The sequence below is a fragment of the Lissotriton helveticus genome, chromosome 4_1 (genome assembly GCF_964261635.1).
Source record: "Lissotriton helveticus chromosome 4_1, aLisHel1.1, whole genome shotgun sequence".
In the NCBI taxonomy this organism is placed as follows: domain Eukaryota; kingdom Metazoa; phylum Chordata; class Amphibia; order Caudata; family Salamandridae; genus Lissotriton; species Lissotriton helveticus.
In genome coordinates this window covers 38310048-38333267 of record NC_136063.1, presented here as the reverse complement: position 1 = coordinate 38333267, position 23220 = coordinate 38310048, and the positions used below count along the sequence as shown (strand labels likewise).

Genomic DNA, 23220 nt, shown 5'->3' with positions numbered 1-23220 from the left:
CTAGAGGGAAAAGAAAGGAAGCATCTATAGTGGAAGCGCTTACCCCTATTCCGGTCAGTGGCCGGTCATAGTCAATGTGGGTACCTGGCAAAGTAAATAGAGCAAGTACTGAGTATTCCGGGTTGGAAATATGTCAAACCCAAAAGGTCGACAGCGTGCTGAGCAATCTTAAAGCTTACCGGCAGTGTAACAGAAGTCCGCCGCAATGGGTACCTGGCAAAGTAAATAGAGCAAGTCATGAGTATTCAGAGTTGGAAATATGTCAACCAAAAGGTCGACAGCGTGCTGAGCAATCTTAAAGCTTACCGGCAATGTAACAGAAGTCCGCCGCAAAGGGGGTCTGTAAGGCGATCGAGTCAATACTCGTTTCGTAGCCGCTTCCGGGAAAGCTGGTTTTTATAAAAAAAACTTTACCGGTGAGCCGCGGTCGTATGGCTTGTAGACTCGCAAAAATAATAGAGTAAAAAGTGCAGCCATCTTGTAAGATGCATTTCAAGCAGCGTAAATAGGAAGAATTAGTTAATCGAAGCAAAAAACGAGAATGTGCCCGAATTTAGTGACCCTTAAGAACAAGAATGCTAAAAAATCTTGGCTCCAGGCAAGGTTATTTTATTTTGAACAGAACAACTGTTCCAGTCTTTACAAAAGGAGGCGGCCATATTGGAGTGGGTAATAGTAAAGTAACCCAGGAAACACCCGAGAGACAATTAGTGGCGCTTTGCGAATAGATAGTGTGGGATAAGTGTATCATGAATACATATTCAAAATTAGCATCCAGGACATTTTCAGAACACATTAATTAGCAAATCGTAATACAGAAACAGTGACAATTGATCCAGAGTTATTTTTCGAAAAGAGCAATCTTAGACAATCCAAAACAGAAAGTAATATATATACATTAGTTATGCCTATATGCCAACAAAGGCACAGTCAATTCCATTTAAAGCGTAGTGCGAATTCCAGCAGTACAAGGCTCAATCCAGAAGGGATGAACAAGTATTATTCAAGACCTAAGCAGAATCCATACATTCTTTCTTTTTTCCCCCTTTTGCATTTAATATTTTGGAATGTTTTACTTATGTATTTTTCTTTCCCCCCCCCCCCCCCTCTCCCTCTCCTCCATTTTCATTTTTTGAATGTTCTGCTGTTGTAATGTATATTATATTCTTGTTTTTTACTTCTGTGTTGGGCAATTAATATTTAGGGCATGCATTTATAAGTCCTGATGATGATCCCAAATTTTAATAAGGATCGAAACGTCGTCGACAATTTACACTTGATGATTGATATACTGTAATGAAATGATCACAAAAACGTGTACTCTTCATATTATTGTCTGTTACAACTGTGAAACATTTACAGACTGCCCTTCTTTGCCTTTGTATGTATGTCATATGGTTTCTCATATGTGATAGCTGGACACAGGTTGTGTCCCGCTTGGTAAATTGCTCTACTATTTTTATACATATTACTATTTTTGCTATTAACCACTACAGTGCTAGCGGGGTTTCCCGCTGTGCGCTGAAGGTTCATAAATCCCACTTTACATGACAAAGCCAGCTCGTCATGAGCGCAGCACAGGTAACACCCATGACGAGCTGGCTTTGTCATTAGCGTGGAAGGGGTTAAAATCTATCCGGATGGACAGCAAAATATAGATTTCAATGTTGGTCTATATTAACCTGGATTGTCCTATTCTTGCTAATGTTTGGGACCACTGTTTTTTGAAATATGACATATTATTGCAACATTTATGTTTCAGGTTTTGTTTACATTATACAGCCTTCATGTGTTCGGTGCTTCTGTGGAATGTGGTGCCAGAGAGGGGTGGACTTCGACCCGGGTGGGAGTCTTGTCTATAGGGAGATGCTGATATCTGAGGGGGAGAAAATTCATGCTGGAATATTCTCAAACTAAAGGTTTAGTCTTCAGACAGTGGCGGGGGTCAGGCAAGTGTGGTATCCCGCCGCTTCAGGCAGCAGAGCTATTGCTCCAGTTACGCAGATGTGCCAAGAGCCATCTTTTCAATGCAATACCTTATTTTTAGGTTACACAACTGCCTTTTATTTAATGTTTAAACAATGCTGTGCTCCCTCACAGTGCTTTAAATGGGCCGGTACTGTCCAGTATTGATTACCGGCTCTTTTTTATTTTTAGTGGGAGAGTACCGGCACTTTTTATGGGACTTATTCAAATTATTGATTACTTCTGCAGGCACTTGTGTTTAATTTGTGCCAACCCAAAGTTCTGGCACTTACATTCAACAGTGGATGGTGCAGCACTATTATGCACGCATTGCTAAGTTTTCATTAACTGTATACACAATGGATTATTACTTAAAACAGGCCTGCTAAAAAAGGTTCTCTTATAACTCCACGTGCACTGATCGATTTACAGCCTGTATTGTGTTAGGAAACCCTCACTTTACAACCTGTGTTTATTTAGTGGGCTCTTACGCTTACAAAAAATGTATACAGGCCATTATGCCCTCAAATATGCATTAAAAAATGGTTCTGAATCCAGGTGCAGGATACTGTTACATGTATACAAGTAAACTTGTTTCTCCTCCACCTGAAAAATGACCACAAGAAATAAGAAAACAGTACAGTAATCTAAAAAAAATGCACACCTGCACTAAAATAAAACACAAAAATGCAATAATTATGGGGGGGGGGGGGAGCAAGATGGCGGGCTGAGGTTAAGGCCACCACGGAGTTCAGCCTGAGGATGCCTCGTCTCCGCAGCAGCTATTGTTACCATCGCTGTGGCTGCCCTACTCAGTAGTTACTGCAGTGACGGCATAAACCCCTCAAGAAGAAAACTTCAAAAATTTCAAATGGCGGTGTAATTGGAAAAGAGAAAAGGTAGAGCGCTGTTAATACCTGCAAAGTGCCTGAGGCGCCGGAGGGAGTACAGATGTGGCGTTCCCTTGCTTCACGGTCTGGGGGTTTGGTTCTGGTGCTACGGTTACTGGCGGGAAGGTTGAGAGGTCGGTCGGTGGTCGACTGGTCTGGACTGAGGCTGGCTGTAGTCCCGACTGCGATTCCGGCTTTGGTCCCATCGCCGACTCCAGTGTCAGCTCTTGCTTTGCCGCTGCTTTGCAGAATGGCCCCGAAAACAGCTCAGAGAAACACCAGAGGTGGGAAAATCTCCTGGCTGGAGAGCTACATGCTCTAGGTGCCGACGATGCTGGAGAGAAGACGGTCGCGGGTGTGGTGAGAGCACTGCCACGTGAGCAGCAACTTGAGAAGGCGGCAGAGCCAGCGGTCTGGGAGCCAAGCGCCCGCGGTTCCATTGATTGACAATCAGGAAGGTAACATTGTTTCAATAGCTGTTGTAAACTCCCCTGCTGATGTTATGTTCAATGTTTCAAAAGCTGCTACTGCTACTGTTGCTAGTGCTACTACGGTCCCTGCTACGGTTCCTACTGTTGCCTTAGATACTGCCTTAGATACTGTTGTAGAGACTCCAGCCACTTCAATTGATGCAGCTTATACTAATGATTATGTGGCTATTTTGGATACATCTTCTCCCCCTGCTGGGGGCTTGGATAATATTGGTGATAGCAGTCCAGATGCAGGACTTGAGCTTGGTGAGGGTGTGGGTTCGGCAGAGCGGCAAATGTGTAGGAATCAACCGATACCCCCTCCAAGATTTGTAAGACGCCTGGAACAAACAAGGCAGTGCAATTAAAAAGAATGGCGGAGGTGGGAGAATCTGTCGTAACTAATAAGAGGGAGGAGGGTCAGGAGACAAACTCTTTTGATGATATTGACGATACAGAATTATCTACATCGAACAAACAGTCTGTAGATAAATGGGGGAAGGCGAAAAATAAGAAGGTGTTTATTAATTTTCTTTTCTACAACGTTTGGAAGAAAGGGTAGGAGGGAAACGAAGTAATTGACTGGCATCTTTGCATCTGCGGAGGGTTTCTTGGGGAGGGGGAGTAGTGTGATGTGTTTCCAGTCATTCAGGTTATGGGTGAGGGCTGCACTGATGGGTTCCAGTCCTTTGATGAACATGTGGAAAGTGCAGGGGACTGAGGGTGCTCTGGAGCGTATGGTTACCGTAGTTATTGCATTGAGGGGGGAAGATGGCCATGTTGTCCTGGTGGGCTTCTGGGTGTTGGTGGGGATGGGCAAGAGCAATGTAATGGTGGAAGGGTCCAGCTGGGGCTCAAACGTTTCATAGATGCTGGTGATCTTGCTGCTGAAGATAGGGATAGCTGGGCACAGAAGGTCTGGAAGGGGGTGTTGTTACACTGTTGGACGTTGCTGCTGAAGAGGTGAAGTCTTTCACTGTGGCAAAGATATCCATAGCACTGTTGGTGCTGCTTTTGATGTGGTTAGTAAGCATCAAGCAATTGGTGGCTCTGAGTTTCAGATGGTAGAGTATGAGGGCGGATTTGTATATGCTCTTGATGGTGTCATTCTCATTTTGTCGCTATCTGTGTTCAAGTTGCTTGCAGTGGTGTTTGGTGAGCCTGGGCTCTTCTCTGTACCAGCTTGCTTGTCATCTCATTGGCATGGCTTTGTTGGTTCGAGAGGAGCCATGGTATCTGTACAGGTGGAGCTGAAGACGAAGTTGGATATGGATTTGGGGAGGTGGTTATGTATAGGCTGGTGGTTAGAGAGCCTGACAGACCAGGATGCCCGAGATCTTCTTCCAGTTCTGTTGTGATGATTTGGTGATTATGTTTCTGCAGTGGTCTCGGCTGGCCTGCTGATGAGAGAGTCAGCCAGGTTTCTGTCAAGAAGAGCAGGTCCACTGAGCAGTCATGTAGGAAATCCCAAATTTCACTGTTGAATGTTTAGTTAGGGAGCTAGTGTTGAAGCGTATGCAGGACAGGGATGGGTGTGGTGTAGTGGTGTTTGCTCAGTGGTCATGTGTGTTAAGTGTGTCGGGTATCTGAGGTGCTTTGGGGAATGAGGTAGGTGTGGGAAGGTGCATGTCAAATGGTAGGTGGCAAGGAGAGCTCACCTTCAGGGTTGGGCGGCAAGGCTTGACTGCAGATGGAAGATGTGACCGAGGTGCAGGGGGCAGAGGCTTACATGTAGTTGTGACAGTAGGAGTACGTAGGATAGAGGACTAGAGGTCCTGACACTGGATGTGGTCTGGGTGCTGCACCGGTGAAATACCTGTTGCACATTTCCACTGCAGACTCTTAACTGAAAACAGTTTTCCGATGGAAACCAGTGAACTCACTTCCTGTATAGTTGTATGATAAAACCCCAGTGATATAATTTCCTGTGCAGATGGATGATGGGAAACCTAGTGGTGTCACTTCCTGTGCAGATGGATGACGGGAAATCCATTTATGTAAATTACTGTGAAGATTGATGATGGAAATTCAGTGATGTCAGTTCATGTGCAGATGGATGATGGAAAATGAGTCCTCTTGTTTGGCTTCTTCTTTTCAAGACAGCTTTGGCAGGAAATCTGTGATGTTACGTACTGTGCTGATTGTTGATGGAAATGCTGTGATGTCACTTCATGTGTAAATGGATGATGGAAAATGAGTCCTCTTCTTTGGCTTCTTTTATAGACAGCTTTGGCAGGAAATCTGTGATGTCACTTCCTGTGCAGATTGTTGATGTGAAAATTGGGTTAAGGCAGTTATTTTTGCAGGCACAGAAGCCATCTTGGGTGGAAGAGACATTGTCTTAGATAGACACACAAAGTTAGCAATCACCAGCAGAGGACATGAACTCAAAGCCAAAGAACGAAAGGATCTGATGAATGCAGAGGGCGGAGGAGGGGGCAATTAAAATATTGAATAATATGAGTCTAATGAGAAGTCCTGACAGATGCCACAATTACCGTAGCAGCTGATGAACATAAAGGAGGACGTGAGATGTTCTGTAATCTGTCAGTTAGGAAGAACCTAAGCCAACCAAGGGATGATTTACATCCTGGATAAGGATGGAGTCAGAGATTATGCCGAAGGCGGCAGAAAGGTGTAAGAGGACCGGAGCGGCCAAGCTGCCTGTATGTTAGGGTCTGATGAAGAATTTTTAGGAAACTGAACAACAATGGTGTGTTTCCACAAAGAGGGACTGAGGCGTAAGATAGGGATAAATTACATAAATTGTGAAAGAGGAGCCTAGGGTATCTATATCCAAGAAGAACATGTGAGGGGGCTATGGGTCAAGTGAAAAAAACAGATTTGATGGACTTAAGAATGGCTTCATTGTCTCTGCTAATGCCAAAGTGAATTCTGAGAGAGAAGAGCCAGTTCTTGAAGTGGACCATAAGTTATACTGACTGAAGAGTCCAAAGGAGAAACACAGCATCCTGAATCTTGAAGACTTTGTCTGGAAAAACACTACAAGGCTGTCACTCAGGTCCTGAGATTTGATAATGACATGGCTAAAGACTGTTAGATTAAAAAGATTTTATTTTAAATGTAATTCCGCTCTTTTACAGCAAGTAAAAGAGTCATGATTAAGTACCATGATCTTTTTAGCAATTGGTGAACTCATATATTGGAGTAACTTCTCCCAATTAGCTTTTTAAGTAAGACATCTACTTCAAAAACTAGTCAGTTTTTAGTCTAAGTTCAACACATTCTTAAGAATTGGACATATGGCAAAGTATACATGGATGAAAACTGTTGTATTGAAGTTAATGGGGTATAACACACATTTCCAACCATTTTCTATAAATGTAAAATGGTGATCTTTTCTGTATGTAAACATATAGTGAATCGTAAGTCGCTGGACGAACAGATTTACTGTATGTGTCTATATAGATATATCACTTTTCATTGTATAGTGAAAATACAAGAGGCATGTGCTTTATGGTGGACAACACCACATGTATGACTAAGTACAACATGCAATATATCAAATCTGTTCTTTTTTATTTCTCTATATAGATATACCGCTAAAGTAAGCCAGGATTGTTTTACCCCCTTTTTCACTTGGTGACTAAAGCTTAGGTCAGTGTCTGAATTGGTAGGATCTTTAGGGTCTAAAGTACGCCTATTGATGCATGTATCTCCATTTTAAGGCTGAAACATGTTGACCAATGTATGATTGTGAGGAAGGTACCCTAATAAGTTTGTCGCACTCCAGAGTTGTTTTTAATCCTATATGGGGCAAGTTAATTGGGAAGAATGAAGGTAATAGCACAGATCCTCCAAACACTTAATAGCACAGTTCAAACCCCTCCATAGCATACATTTAACTCTCATACACATAGAAGACAAGAAGACTCCAAGACTTTGGACGAGCCTGCCTTGCAACAAAAAGGTGCAAGAGAAAGAGCGCCCCTTAGATGAAGCATGCCACCCAGTGTGGGGGAGGGGCTGTGTCCCTTTTAAGAGATCTCCTCTCTGTTAGGATCCAACAACAAATATCTGGATTACAGACCAGTGCTTTGTGTTTCCATACAAGATCAAGTGCACAAAGAGGAACATTAGGGGCTCATTGTTAGCTCCTTTTTGGAACAGAGCCCACCAGTCTCTTGAATTTGATATGTAATTAGTAAAGGAGGTGGTACTGGGTCGAGAATTAATATCCTTTTTGTTATCCTTTGTTATTGTACACTAGGTTACACTCCAAGTCAACGTAACTGCTTGTTCAAAACTCTAGTCACGTTGAGCTAAATATGTGTTCCTTTGTTGTACATCCTTTTGTTACTTGTGAATAAATATAAAAACTGTCCATATAATGATTGGTGTTTTTATCCACCCTCAAATAAAAAGATTAGCTGTTGTTCTGTTTACAAAAACAAAGTTGGAGTGGGGGAATGTTTAATAATTTTTGTAGAGTCTTCTTGTAAGGTGCTATATAATAGATATTGTGTTTTGTATTTAATGACAGTGATGGAATTTGCACGGACATTGATCTTATTTGGGCAAATAGTATTTCTTGGTATATCTACAAGGTGATGAATTGAAATTAATTTATATGAATTCATTACGTTCATGAGTGTCATTCATATCTATTAGACTGGCATTGGTAGCTATTAATATAGAATGTCCCTCATCTATATGTATACATTTCGCTGGCAGCGCTAGCGCTGTTGTAGTTATTGTAAGGCCTGAATTTCCATAGGAAACTTTTTTTTTCTTAAAAACTCTGGCATTGTGGGACAAATCTACAGAAAACTTTCCAAAATAGTTAATTCAGTTTGGCTCTTTTGTAAAACAAGTTTTGCACTGATCGACTACGTGGGGGCAAAGAAAATGGGGGTACCAAAAGTGAAATTTGCAATTGTAATCCTTTACTCCGAAACATGCTTTTTGTGATGTGGTGTGTGAGAAGTTGGCCTGGTATATGCTGTCCACTAATTAAAGTGGGCACCCTACACCAGTCCAAACAACCCTTATGGTGATTTAAGAGGTCAAACATAACCTTAGAAAGCTATTCAAGTGGTAGCTGTGGAGAGCAGCCTTCAGGCGCAGTCTTGAAGTAATGTAACCTCCCCAAACTATCTCTCTTTCCTTCACTGACCTTCGACCAGGTCATTAAACTTCTTTCTTCCACTAAATCCTGCTCCCCATTGTACCCTTGTCCCCCCAAAATCTTTCATCTTCTACCAGAAATATTTGCTTCCCACATGTCTCCCATTTTTAACCAAATGTTTTCAAGCATATTTCCCACCACCTGAAAAGTGGCATCCGTCCTCCTCTTCTTAAAAAAGCAAACCTAGACGGGACAGACCCTAATAACTATCGCCCAATCCTAAGACTCCCCCTGCCCGCAAAAATGGTAGAAAATGACATGAATGTGGTATTATCAGACTACATTGAGAAACATGCCTTCTTGGATTAAACTCAGTTTGGCTTTAGAAAGCACCATAGTACAGAACTGGCACTGATTACAGTGTCCGAACAGATTAGGCAGACAGTCGATGCAGGGGGCAACGCAGCACTTGTGCTGCTAGACCTCTCTGGCGCATTCGACACTCAATCATAAATATTATTGGAATACCTGGAGAGGATAGGCATCACAGGAAAGGCTCTTACTTTACTTAGATTGTTTCTGACTGGCCGTAAACAGTTTGTGGCTCTTTCGGAATTCAAATCACTCAATTTTACACGGCTGTGTGGGGTTCCACGGGGATTATCACTGAGCCCCACCCTCTTTAATATATACGTTGCTCCTATGGCAAGGCTAATTAGATTTCTGGGTTTCTCTGCAATTTCCTAAGCTGACGATACCCAGATTGTGGTTTCAGTGACAGGCTTGCCCTCAGACACAGCAGCACAGTTCTATACCTGCCTTCGCCATGTTGGGGACTGGATGGTCACTAATTGTTTGATATTAAACTCCAATAAAACTGAAGTCCTACTCTTTGACTTTTTGGAAGAGACAATGGTCCCTGGGAAAATCAAGAATGCGTTACAAATGGATATAGAGCCAGTCAGTAGTATAGTTATGCCTATATCGAGCCGGATAAGGGCAATTTTAATATCCAGATTAGTTTAATAGAAGAAACAGAATTGCGAGTCCAACGGCAGTGGGATACAAGCTTGTATCTCCAGACCCACATGATAAACATGGAAACAAACAAAGTAAAATGGTTCAGGCACTTTGAGGCTGTTTCTTATAAAGCAATTTTTTGGATAGTGAAACAACAATTACAAAGGTCACCTTTACACAATCTGAAATGGAGTAATCAATGTGAAATAAGGTGACAGCTATGTGGACGGTGTTTCGATCCTTATCTGGAAGATATTGGATCATCATCAGGACTAATGGATAAAGTGCCTGAAAGAGTTGCCTGCAATTTACTAAACATTAAATGTACATATATGGGGTGAAATGGGGAAAAAAGGAGGAAAAAAATTGTACAAGGAGGTAAGTCAGGGGTTAAATATACACAGATCACTTCTAACAAGCTACACATTTTAAAATACTTCATTTCTGTAATGCAATCTTAACTCGTTATCTGAGGAGGGGCTGTTCATATCAGTGTATATTGAGAGTGAAGGGCCTCAGGGGAACAAACGGTGAGCAGACCCAGAGCCCAAGGCCTAGGACTAGGACTGAAGCAGGTATGGCAACCCCGAGGGGTGGAAAGGGATTCAAGCCGCCCTAGACCCCAAGGCCTAGGACTGAAGCAGGTATGGCAACCCAGAGGGGTGGGAAGGGATTCAAGCCGCCCTAGACCCCAAGGCCTAGGACTGAAGCAGGTATGGCAACCCCGAGGGCTGGGAAGGGATTCAAGCCGAGCGAGGGCGCTGCTGCAGCCCGTGTCGGTGGAGTGGCCATGGAAACCTCACCTCCGTGTGCGGGTGATGCGCGTCCTGCGGCGACGGCCGGGAGGGGTGCGGTCGTTTATCGGGCGGTCTGCGGGGGGAAAGGAGGGGATGGTGAAGGGGGCGCCTTGGTACATTCAAACGGGGCGCAGCTGGATTGTGTACAACCCTAGAGGCCGCCATGGTTGTGGGGATATAAGTACCACGTGACTAGAGGGACTGGTCACATGCAAGGGGCCAGTGACGCACGCGGTGGCTGGAGCCGGTCAGGTGACTGGAGGCGTGCGGCGGCCATCTTGGGATGGGGAGAATGAAACAGGAAGAAAGCTAGATTTCAGAATCCAGGTACCAAGCGATGCGGCTGGTATGATGGAAGGGCATCGACCCGGTCAGGTGACTGGAGGCGCGCGGCGGCCATTTCGGGATGGGGAGAATGAAACGATGGTGTTATTGAGCCTGTGTACAGATTATGATGAACATACCAAACAAACATGGAAAAGACCGTTGGCCTAACGGCTAGGGCGCTCGACCTACGAGCTGGGAATCTGGGTTCGATTCTCGGTATCGACTCCAAACATCCTGTGATTCTGTGCAAATCACTTATTCTCCTCGTGCCTAACAAAAATGAATGTCCGTCCTTATGTTATGTAACTGGTGCTAAGTAAAGCGCTCAGATACCCTTTTCGGGGCATGTTCCCGTTATATAAAACTCTGCAAAAATAATAATAATAGTAGGCAATGTTGGTAATCATACATAAAGTATAAAAGCGAGTCATTCGCGTAGATATGCAGGCAAAGTAGTCTAAATATACATATTGAGAGAAAATATGTCACTTTGGGTGCAAAACGTGACTTGCTTATTGAGTGGTTGGCAATGTGCCGTGTGATCAGTGCTGAGTGGTTCTTGAGACTGTTACACTGCAGAGAGTTGTCAAGGTTCTGCAGGCCTGCCAAGCATACATGCCAACATTTCAGAAGAGCAAAGTGGGAGATGTAATTTTTTTTTTATTTTTAAATCGGGAGAATGGGGCCTTTAATCGGGTTACCGTCATGTATAGGCTTTGGAAGTGTGCTGCTGTTTAGAAGCATGGAGCGCAATGACAGGCAGAGAGAGGGTTCAGCAAGTGTTGAACACTGGCCTGGCAGTGTATACCACACCCCACCCCCGCACCCCCTCCCTCTCCCCACCCCCCGCCCTAACAGCTTCCCGGGCACACACACAGCCGCCTCCGAGTACTTCATAGGTCTTTATAAGCCCATTGGCTTGTTAATGAGGCGTTGTTGGTTTTTCAGTCCTTCTAGAGCCCCTGCCTGCTACTCTTGACTATTGCTGTAAGAATTAGCATGTTACACAATACCTACCAAGCCTTGTCAGCTGAAACCCCCGATGAATCGGGTTTTTGCTTTCAGGAATCGGGAGGCGGGAGACTAGCCTTCAAATCGGTAGTCTCACGCCTGAATCGGGAGGGTTGGCATGTCTGCTGCCAAGTGTCACGCATCAGGCGTGACACTAGCGCATTTCAGTGTGGTAATCCGCATTACCGCACTGAAACGCATTGTCACGCATATCGCTGTGTCTCAGCTGTCACTAAAATCGCTGATAAAACGGAGTCTGTGGCAGCGCGCCGGCCCGGGCTTCCCCATGCTGCTGCAGCAGGCTTAGCCTCGCAGCTGAGCTAAGTTTGCTGGTAGCGCTCATTCAACTTCTAAAATGTATCTTGTGCATCCAACCCGCGCGGTTCTTACTACCAGCATGATGCCATTGGGAGGAGTCGTCATATCCTGCTACCAGAGCGCGCGCCGGAAGTTTATTTCGCGAGCTAGAAGGCAGCTCGGCTGGCTAGTTAGTTTGCGGTGCATATAATAGCTATGGCCGGGGCGCTGCAAATAATCATGGCGCCGGCCGAGGCGCTCACAGCCCTGTTTTCTGCACCTCACACCACCGATCGGCTCGGGCCACCTCTTATCATTATAGTTAATACAAGTACAACGTACCGCAACCCCACGGAGCGCGGCAGGCCACTGAGCCCAGAGCACACTACTCCAGCCGCTGCTGGGCCTGAGAGGCTGAATCGTGCCAGCGGTCGGCATTTCGAAAGTAAGTGAGAGTCTGGATTGAGTGAGGTATCTCTCACTCTGCTGCTGCTGCTTCTAATAACACGTTGTTGTTTTATATTGATACGCTTTAGCGCGTGGTCACTTTTAACTCCCTCTGGCATCTTCCCTGCCTCCGGTGCCGCGGGACCTCCGGTGAGTGCGCACCCCTGCTGACTCTCCTCTAGCTTATACCGCACTGTACTCTGTCCCAGGGCTGGAGAGGTAGGCGGCTCTGCTATCTGGTTACAGCCACTTCAGGATATACCTCCCTCCGTGCAGCACTGCGCCTGCTACGATCGGCCAGCTGTTGTGGCTTGACGTGGCCTGCTTTCTCCCGGCGTTTTGGTTGCCTGGCAGGGGGAGCGGGAGAGGCTGGTCTGACTCTTGCTCTGAGGCCCCCCATTAATGCCCCTGCTATTACCAATATGCTATACTACATACCGATGGGCCCCGAGACTCTTCCTTCCTCATTATGATATCTCCCGCCAGCTTCCATCTATGAGAGGGGTGATGTCATGCTGGCAGTGCCGTGACTGGTGCAACTAGAGAGCACTAGCCTTGATAGGAGGCCGTTAAGCGATTTCTGCGGCAAGGGGTAATTACATATCTGAGCCCCTTCCTCGCAGCTTGTCTCATTCCAGGCGGATGCCTCGAGCTACCATAAATCTGGGTCTTCGTAAATTAGTCTTAAAATAAATACAGTTTTGTTCATTCTTTGGACGACTTGTTATTGGACATTAAATTGGAGCCTGAACACTTGAGCAGTGGAAAGAATTATTACAGCAATAAACTACGAAATGTTTGACTAAACCGTAAGCCTTAGTTGCTTTGGCTCGGCAGGTACTCTGTTCCCATACTTGCATTTCCATTGCTCTTTTTAGATTTGGTGTCCCGCCATATTTGCCCAGGGGGAGCCTCTGCTGGTGGAAACATTTGACCGATGACCGGCCGTCATTGGTTAATGTACCCCGACTGCCAGCCCCATTTAGGTAAACGTACGACAAGAGTGGACTTGGGTGGATGAAGGCGCCACCCTCCACTAATTTTTGAGCTGAGATGTGCTCCACCCCGCCCCCTTAAGCTGACCATGGAGGAACAAAGCTATACATCCAACAACCCGAAATAGAAACAAGGTTGGTGCGAAGATGTATTTCTATAATTTAATTCTGTGTCCCACATGGAACACAGCCACTTAATCTGCACGAGGACTTTGCAGAGCGTGTTGTGGGTTTCACTGCGCTTGAGCTGAAATTCAGGCCATTCATATTTTGGATGTATGGGTGGTGGGAGAGGTGGGGGCAGAAGTAATGTGCTGGAGGTATACTTCTGTCTCTAATCCTTTACATTAACGCTGGTAGCGTGCGGGCAAGATGATCAGCAGCCTGCTGCCCTGTTTCAAGCAGGCACGCTTTCAGGGATGCGTGATAATAATGTTCCAAGCAGGTTTTTGTGAAGTTATAAAGGGTTTTTTCGGAGCATTTGTGTCTCTTGAAAACCTTACATCTTCGCAAGAATTGCAAACATTTCCACATTGGTATTTCTGTTAGAAAGACTTTTCCCACAATTTATGTGGCACATTTCCATAATGTTAACACATCGATCTGTCTAAGATAAGCTTTACAGAATGGAGAGTGGGCCTGATGTTCATACAATGTTTGTATGATGTGTGAGCAGTCTCTCTTATTGTGGGATAAGTTGTGCTCAAGCTTCACCACCACCCACCTCTAAAACTTTATTGAGGAAGCAATAGATTTCACCTGCAATGCATTCCGGGTCTGAAGCCTGTGTGAGACAGCAGAGCTTCTGCCCAGCATTTGCTATTGTGGTTTCCCTCGGTTCGTGAAGGGGCTTCTCAGCACAATATGATCAGTTCATGCTGAGGGAGGCAGATGGTTCTGTTTAAGTCCGTCCATGAAAGAGCGTTAGATATACTCATTTGAAGGCATTATGGTCTCCTGCGTCCTGTATGGTATAGCTGGGTCCCAGTGCCTTTCTATTGCTGGTGCTTTGCAGTAGTTTTAAGATGATCTTGGAGTTTCTCATTGCTTAAGCGGTAGTAATTTCTGACATTTATATGTTTCCCTCTTTTTCATTGCTGGATTTTGCTTGAGAGAAAGTGTCACTCATAGTCGTTAAATGTCACTCATAATTGCACTGAAATTATGAAAATGTCACACACAAGCAATCTGAAACCTTGGCAGCTATGGTTCTGCATGCATTGTAGACATCATTTAAAACGAACGGTGGCTGTAAGTTTGATGACTTCTAGTTATACAGTAGGGCAGTGACAGGATGAAGTTACAACAGTGTTGTTCAGTCTTCAAGTCGGTTGAAGCCTGTATGGATGCTGCCAGTCCTCAAAATCCATTTCAATTCTTCTTTGTTCAGCAGTTGAGAGACGTCAGCTGCTCTCAGAGACAGTTTGATCACACTCACTATTGTCCAGCAGATATCATCTTCAGTGTGACCTAAGGCTTCGAAATGTTCAACCAACGGAGCATTTGGTGTTACTCATTGGCAGCACAACTAATTTCTGGTTCCCTGCTTGTAACCTTTCGAGTTGGGCATATCCTATCCCAACAAATAAGGTAAAAAACCTGGGAGTTACTTTTGACTCCATGCTCTCCTTAGAAGGCCACGTGAACCAGGTGACCTCTATATCTTTCTATGCACTAAAATTACTTAGAAAGATCCATCCATTCATCCTTGTTAGTTTACGTAAGCTGGTGATCTCTGCTCTTGGTCTGTCCAGAGCCGATTATTGCAACAGTCTTTTTATCAACCTCCGGACTATATCTCTAACTAAATTACAGATTGGGTGAAATGCTGCAGCGTGCTTTTTGCTGAACATTCCTAAGCACAAATCTGCCTCTGCGGCGCTAAAAGAGCTACACTGGTTACCAGTGAAGAGACAGATTGACCTTTTTTTTAATCAGAACTTTCAACTATGCATAGGTCTGAAGTGGCATCAGAAACCGCAGTCAAACTCAATGGTGGACTTCGAAGAAGAGCCGCTGTTGGGAGGAAGAAAAGTGTCCGTTTGAATCCAAAGGTGGATTCTTGTCAAAGAGCTCCTGAAAGCTGTGGGGATAGAGTCTGGGTCACTCAGGAGTGACCAGGGGCTTGGTAGACAAATAACCCACCAGTGTTGTTTATTTATTTATTTATGCGTTTTTATATAGCGCGGACTTTACCCGAAGGCGTCAGAGCGCTTCACACAAGGAACAGAACTGTTAAACGAGGAGAACATTACACATGAACAAATTACAAAAGCAGACGTTAAGTTACATGAGGTAAAAGTGACAATTGTGAAAAAAAAAATACATGAGGTAGCAAAGGTGCCATGAGGAAAACGTGACAAGTGTGCAGGTTATAAGAGAAAACAAAGTACAAATAGAGGTATAATACTGCAAAATAAGCTAGACACTCAGGCACAAGAATAAACGTAACATAGGCAATGGTGGCCCTTGTGCAAGTATCAAAGGTAAACAAAATGTGAGAGGTAGCATACTGTGTGTTACAAGGGAAAGTGGTGTGTGCAAGTTACAAAAAGGTACCAAACACAAGTACAAGGATAATACAGCAGTGAATGTTAAACACTCCAACCACAAGAACACACTGGGAAGGCACTTCCATATTCAAGGAGAATAGAATTTTTTAGTAAAGGGAAGTCTTCCTTCAGATAATAGAGTGGGCGTGGATTACTTTTGGAGGTGTTTTTGGAGGAGGAGAACTTTGAGGTCCGTTTTGAAGGCCTGGGAGGAGGCGGTGGTCCGGAGCTGCGGCGGAAGGGAGTTCCAGATTCTCACAGCGTTGCCTGAAAAGGATTGTGCCATCGTTCTTTCCTTCATGAAAGTGGGCGGTTCAAGCTGAAGATTTTCTGCATTGTTGTGTGCTGCAGGTGCGTTGATGGAGTTCTTTACTCTGCAGCTAAGGGGATCAGGATCAGTCCCATGAAGGATGTCAAGTACTGAGGGGTCGGTGTCTGGTGGGAGCACAAACAATCCTTGGCAACGGCAACCCACGCAGAAGGACAAGGATATGTACAGTTCGTACCAGCAAGGTCCAGGAGACTCACCACAGCAAGAAAAGTCATGGCAGGCCTGTAACAACCAGGTGATCGCAAAAAAAAAACAAGTTGACCCTCAAGTGGAACCACGGGCACAGACGATGCTTCAGTCAGAGAGGGAGATGAAGTCGGGCCCAAATGAAGTCCAGATTGTCCAGACGGTCGAAGTTTAGTGGTTTCTGATTCAGAATCTTGTCCACGTCGAATCTAAGGTCCTACAGCCAGGTAAGCCCTTTTGTACCTATGGGAGAGGGTTGGAAAGATTCAGGGGACCCTAGCAGGGGAGGGTCTGGATAGTGGGGAGGTTTCTCCCATGCCCTTTTTCTAGTTTCATACCAAAGCAGGAGCCAACAACCCCCAGGACTGGTTTGAACTGGACTTTGCACAGGAACACCAAAAGTGCCCCTCATGTAGACCTTCGGACGCTGGCACCCACCCAGCCCTTATACTCTAAACCCTGCCTGGGAGGTGGTCACACCTCCCTGTGACAGAATGCCTATTGTTCTCCCGTCTCCTACTCAAGCTTGACTCGGCAGCAGAAGGGCAGAAATATGTCTCTGGTCGACAGCAACCATGTTGAGCTACCCGGGACTCGAAGGCTGGTACCGTGAAAACCAGAGACCCAATGAAGCTCACTTCTGAGTGGTGAAATAATACCTCCCACATGGGGGTATGATTCCAACATGTTTGACACCAAACACCATAGGGTTAGTTTTAGCTGTTTTAGAGTTGGTGATCACGCGGTCGCATAATGCCAATCTGTATGTCTGTATGTCGACAACCCGGGAGAATGGACTCCGTAGGCTGCAGGGGTGTTCTGCTCATGCAGTGGCACCCTCTCACCTAGAACCAAGCACCCTGCCATAAGGATATACAGTAAACCTATATCTTAAGGAAGTGGTGCACCTCAGAGTTTCTAAGATGGCCACCGAGTAGGAGCTCTTCCAAGGAGCTCCCGGGTAGGGGTTCACCAAAACGGTAACTTTGCCCCTGTTTACCCGCACATCCGACCTCCATCTAACGCCTTTCACATTACCTAACAATGGATTGTCAATGGACTCATCTTCGAAAAGATCCTTACCTTCCGAGATAATATCCAAGGATCCAACATGCCCTCTCCTCACCCCTCTTCGACGGCCGCCATGCCATCCCGCCGGACTTGGGGTGAGCTCAAGACTGCTGAGATCTTCTGTTTCCTTGGCCAGCAGTGTCGGGACATCCTTGGTTTGGCCAGTGGAATGGGGATGTAGTCCTTCTCCTTCTGACTGGAGTGGTGGCGTCCTCTGTGACACTGATGCTCCCTCCATGTCCTGGCGCCTCCTCACCAGCACTGAGCCTGCTTCACTACTCCCCTCCTGGACCGGTCCCTCCTGACTCTGGCCGAGCCAGGGGTTGGGCAACCATCTGACTTCTGAGATTTTCCTCATTGCTCCCCTGAAAGACCGGTCCCTCCACTCCTGTCCCTGGCCCTCCGAACAGGGATGTTGTGCTACTCCGGCCTTTGGAACCTAGGATGTACCTCCAGGATCTGCGGACGGCTTCCTCCTGATATTCCCAGTATCAAGTTTCTCACACTGGGCTGGAACGTCTTGGAGTGCTCTCCCCTCCGCTCATGCCCAGGATCCAAGGTGGCCTCTTGCTGGCTATCTTCTGGCCTATGTATCGAAGCTGCGGTCTCTTTCCTGGTCCTCTCTACAAGCTGTTACTGAAGCTCAATCCTCCCACCGTGACCTCCTGGACCTGTGGCTGTATCCCCCTCTCCTGCCTGCCGGACACCCGTGGAGCTGCTCCTTCAGCGCACCACCTCGAGTGAGGTTGACCGGCGGTCTCTGCCTCCTCTGCTGCTGTTGCGGGGTGCGCAGCCAACGCCTTCCCCGGGCCCTCCTTGACGCTACTGATCTTCGGCCTGGGCCTCCCTGCGTCCTCCTGATCTGCCAACATGGTTGCCTCCTCGGCTGCTATGCCTGGGTGTGCAGCCAAACCCGCCTCCCCCAGACCTTCAGCTGTCTCTGTTTTTCAGCGGCCGGGCCCCCCTGTGGCCTCTGGAATTTTCGCTGGTTTCTCTGGTCCTGTGCGGCCCCTGTCTGCTGTGCGGCCATTTTGTGAAGGGGCCTGATCCCCGAGACGGCGAGAAGACCTAATATGGCAGTGGCGTGATAGAGTATTGCTCAATGTCGCTCCATAAGATTTCACGCACCGTGCCTGCCTTTGGGTTTCTCGTGATGAAGCGCCTGCTGCCAGGTTCACCCGGAATGGCGGATCACTGGCCCCTCCTATGAGACCAAAAATCCGTCGGACCAGACCCTCGTCCCCGCTTGGCATGTTGACGTGGTTCTGAGCCCCCACCCTCGCTGTGTGTGTTTGCCTCTAGACTCAAGGATGCCACAGCACCCACTGGGGTGCCTGACACCTGCTCCCACCTCGCCAATAGCATAAGCCCCTATCAAGAGGATTTAGGCATCCTCGATGAGACACTGATTCCCACACTCATCCATTGCGGCAGAGCTGATTACACGGACTCTTCTGACCCCATTAGAAGGCCATTGATTTGTTCCACTCTGCCTGGCTCTCCTTACTATTTAATAGTGTCTTTTCCCTTATCCTCTCCCAGAGTAGCCTCAGAGCTGCGACGCCCCCACAACTCCATTTGACTGGGGTTTAATGCACCCCGCAATCTTCGTCTCACTCGGAGGGGGAAACTCTTACTGACTTTGTCCCCTGTGATCCCTCTGTCACCTATAGTCCAATTACACAGCCAGCTGTCACCCACCATACACAGTCATCACTACAGTACACTGGGCCAGGCAAGTGTTGTGAACTGCAATCTACTTCACATCCAGGAGACACGGACAGTGGGATGGGGGGGCGGGAACGGGCACACGGACAGCGGGAGGGGGGGCGGGAACGGGCCCATGGACAGCGGGAGGGGGAGCGGGAACGGGCACACGGACAGCGGGAGGGGGCGGGAACGGGCACACGGACAGCGGGAGGGGGGCGGGAACTGGCACACGGACAGCGGGAAGGGGGGCGGGAACGGGCACACGGACAGCGGGAGGGGGGGCGGGGAAGTATACTTTCAAAACGTTTAATAGGATGGCATGCATTAAGGAGTAGAAGTTTGGTGAGGTTTAATTACATTTCTATGTGCCTATTACACAAGGACGTGGGGTGGGGGGTCGGGGTTGGGAACGTGTCTTCTATTTTGTCCATACACTACGTAAGGTGTGAAAAACTAACTGACTAACCCCACTTGTCCTTTACCTAGGGAAGAGGCCATTGGACCTCACGCCTAATTCTTTTTTCCACAGCAATTAACCAGGGCATTGCCCAGACCCAGATACTGCAAATGCATTACATCACTTCCTCGCTCAAGAAGAAATGCTGTCCAGTAGCTATAGGAACCAGGAAATGTGAATTTTATTCCCAGTTTAACCACCAGACCAAATTGTGTGATCTTGGGAAAATTACGTTTTCTCTCTTCATTTATTTTCCAATTGGTACCAACATTTGGGAGTACTTGCAAAGAGGGTGAACGCCAGGATTACGTGCCACTGGGCACTGCAGCAATCGCTTAGAGGCAGTTTAGCTTGCTGCAGCGCTCTGAATACGTCTCCTCATTCGAAACGCGATGTATCGAATACCGGTGAAATCCATATACTTTGTATTGCCATTCCCTCATAAAGACATATGGTGGCTTTTGAAATGGCTTCGACATTGATCATGTTATTTGTTTAATCACATAACAAATGAAAAGCCAATAGGTCCTGTTACACAACGTCGGATGGGTGACGTAATGCGATTGCAGTCCACATATGTTCACTGTGATGCCTGGGCACATGACAGCAGAAGCAGCGTGCTCATAAGATTCCACATTATCAGGCAATGTTTTGATTTATTCTGGCACAGCCCTCACCCCACCAAACACAGCCACCCCCATTTTATGTGTCTGCAAAAATTGGGGCGGGCTCCCCTCAATCCGGGGCAGGTTGCTCACGTGCAGCATTGAATGAGAGCTCAATGTTCCAGCAGCTACACAGTTTCTGAGAATCAGCGCCGTGTCCTCAGATGAACTTTCCTGCTGCTTGCTGCAGTGTGCTCCTTAAAGTGGCGATGTTGGGCCGCCCCTAAAGAGCCGCTCTCTGAGAGGCATCAACGTGAGACACTGTGACTTATGATTAGCAAACACGAGCACTCCGGGTTCCTGAGATGATTTCCGAGGTGTATTTAAGGACATTTCCCGGAGCAAATGAGGAAAGCGCAGCAGAACCTATTTTAAACGCAAGAGGCATGTAATGAGCTGGGAACGGGCACACGGACAGCGGGCATCGCAGACTGAACCTCTGCTTGATGTTAGCAATACCACATGCCTGAAACAGCTGGGTCAGTCCAGAATATCATCTGGGCACGTTCTATCAAAGCTGACAGAAGCCCACGGCGTAGGAACTCGAACCTTTCAAACCGGCATCCCGGAGTGGCCACGTCCGCTGGTTCAAGACGGCACTGCGGAGCTTCTCAAGTAAGCTACTACCCGGCCGCCATCTTCAGAGAAATGACCAAAACTAACCTTAAAAAATAAATAAATAAACCACCGCCCACCGCCGCAATGACGTTCACAGAGGGGCGGAGAGTGAAAAAATCCCCAGAACGCCCACGAATATGCTCCGACAATTACTGACAGATCTCTCTTCCAATGGCTAGCCTCCATTTATGGAGCTAGCCAATGGAACAGAGAGGCGGGACAAAGCCCCGTACTGCTAAACATAAGATTTTGCCTGCGCGAACACTGCTGCGCAGTGGACGCCAGGGGAAACCTAAAAACAATAAAATATTTTGGGGGGAACTGCAGTTCCAGCAGCTGGAACTGCAGTGCTCACTGAGGCGTGGTACTGCACCCAATACCAATGTTTTTTTTTAAAAAAGTAGGTAGAGTGGCATGGTCATAGAAATGACTTTCATCCATTCGCCATTTTGCAGTCTGCAGACCATTCAAGGGGGAGAGCATCCACGGTGGGGTTGGGTGCAGGTCTGTGAGCAGGATGCGGTAGACCAAATCCCATTGGGTGACTCACACACTGCGCACCTACAGAGGCGGTGCATTATATTTGTACCATGTGCCTGTACTCTTAGCATTTTGATAAAATGCAGGTGCTACAAACTACAAGATATTGCATTACTCCTGTCAAATTTATTTTTAGGTCGAGCCTGGGCAGCGCCTGCACTGTGGCCTTTCTGTATTGAAGTATGGAATAGACGCCCCGTCCACTCGCCCCCCACATTTGCCATTGGCTTGTGTCATTGCCCTTTGTAAATGCTGGCTTCTGATTCTTTATTAGGCTTGTTAGTCCCTCTTTAGTCCTGCCTTGTCTTCATTTGTTTATTTATTTATTTATTTTGAAAGTTTTATATAGCGCGAACAAGATCTTTGCAGACATCAGAGCGCTTTACAGATGAAAGGAAACAGCGTGTGAGTAAATAACAATTGGGGTGGTGAAGGTACATGTGGGAACATAGTCAGCCAGATACATCACTAATGAAACAGATACAAATAATTGAAAGCGTAAACACTCAGGCAGGTCAATAATACGAGTCATACAAAAAAGCATAAGAGATCAGTATAACTGAATGGTACAACGTCTGTAAAATCATCCCCAATAATAATTCAAGTGTATTTAGCCATGAGGATAGCTTTTACTTCTTTCTTAAAAAGTATGGTAGAGGAGATGAGCCTGATTTCAGGGGGGAGTGAGTTCCAGATCCTGGGTGCCATTCCTGAGAAGGAGCGTTTATACGTTTTTTCCTTGCGGAATCTTTGGGGCTTTAGCAGAAGATTGTTTGTGCCTCTGGTCTTTCTAGAGCCTCCGGAGATCGTCAGCTTCTGGGCGAGGTATCCGGGTGAACTCAGGTGGACAGCCTTGTGCGTGATGCAGGCGATTTTCAGATGTATTCTGGCTTCAAAAGGCAGCCAGTTCAGGGCTCTCAGGTCAGGGGAAATGTGTGAGTGTTTTTTTGATCCGGTGATGAGTCTCGCTGCGGCGTTTAGAGAAGCTCTTATGGGTGCCGTGGTAGTTAGTGGGAGACCGCAGAGGGCGATGCTGCCGTAATCTATTCGGGGGATGACTAGAGCTTGTACTGCAGTTTGGAAATCTTTGGCTGGAAGGAAGGGTTTGAGTTTCCTTAAGGTATTGATCTGGTAGTTCGCCCCCTTAGTTGCTTTGTTGATGTGTTCCTGCATGTTGAGGTTGGTGTCAAGTGTTATGCCTAGAGATTTTGCTGAGTCCACGATGGTGGGATGAACATTGAGTGCGGTTAGGTGTTTAAGCCAGATTTGAGTGGTATTGGACTTCGCAGGAGGTGAGATCAGGAGGAACTCTGTTTCAAGAGCATTGAGTTTGAGATGGTTAGCGGCCAACCATGATTGGGTGCTTCTGATCGTTGAATTCAGGAGCATAATGTCTTTGGGTGATTGTACTTTGAGATAGAGTTGGGTGTCATCGGCGTACATGTGGAATTGAACATTGGATGCTTGTAGCAAGGTGGTGAGAGGTTCCATAACTAAGTTAAACAAAGTTGGGGATAGGGAGGATCCTTGTGGGACGCCTAGCGATACCGGTATAGGAGAAGACATCAAGTTGTTACTCTTGAATTTCTGCGCTCTGTTGTGTAGAAAGGACGTGAACCACTTGAGCACAGTTCCAGATATACCCATTCTTGTGTTTAAGAGCTCGAGTAAGTTCTCATGTTTGACGGTGTCGAATGCAGAAGAGAGATCAAGAAGGATAAGGAGGCAGGTATCGTTTTGATCCAGGATTTGGAGGGCGTCGTCAATTATGTGAATCATAGC

General features: G+C 46.5%; 1 protein-coding gene across 1 annotated transcript in view; it reads right to left on the bottom strand.

The window, feature by feature from the left end:
• Window positions 1-10414, bottom strand: part of LOC144828313 (verrucotoxin subunit beta-like) — a 78556-nt gene extending 68142 nt beyond the window's left edge. The window contains exon 1 of the mRNA XM_078686401.1: window positions 10238-10414. The gene's annotated coding sequence lies outside the window, so the exon portion shown is untranslated. The remainder of the gene's footprint in view (window positions 1-10237) is intronic.
• Window positions 10415-23220: the final 12806 nt, after the last annotated feature.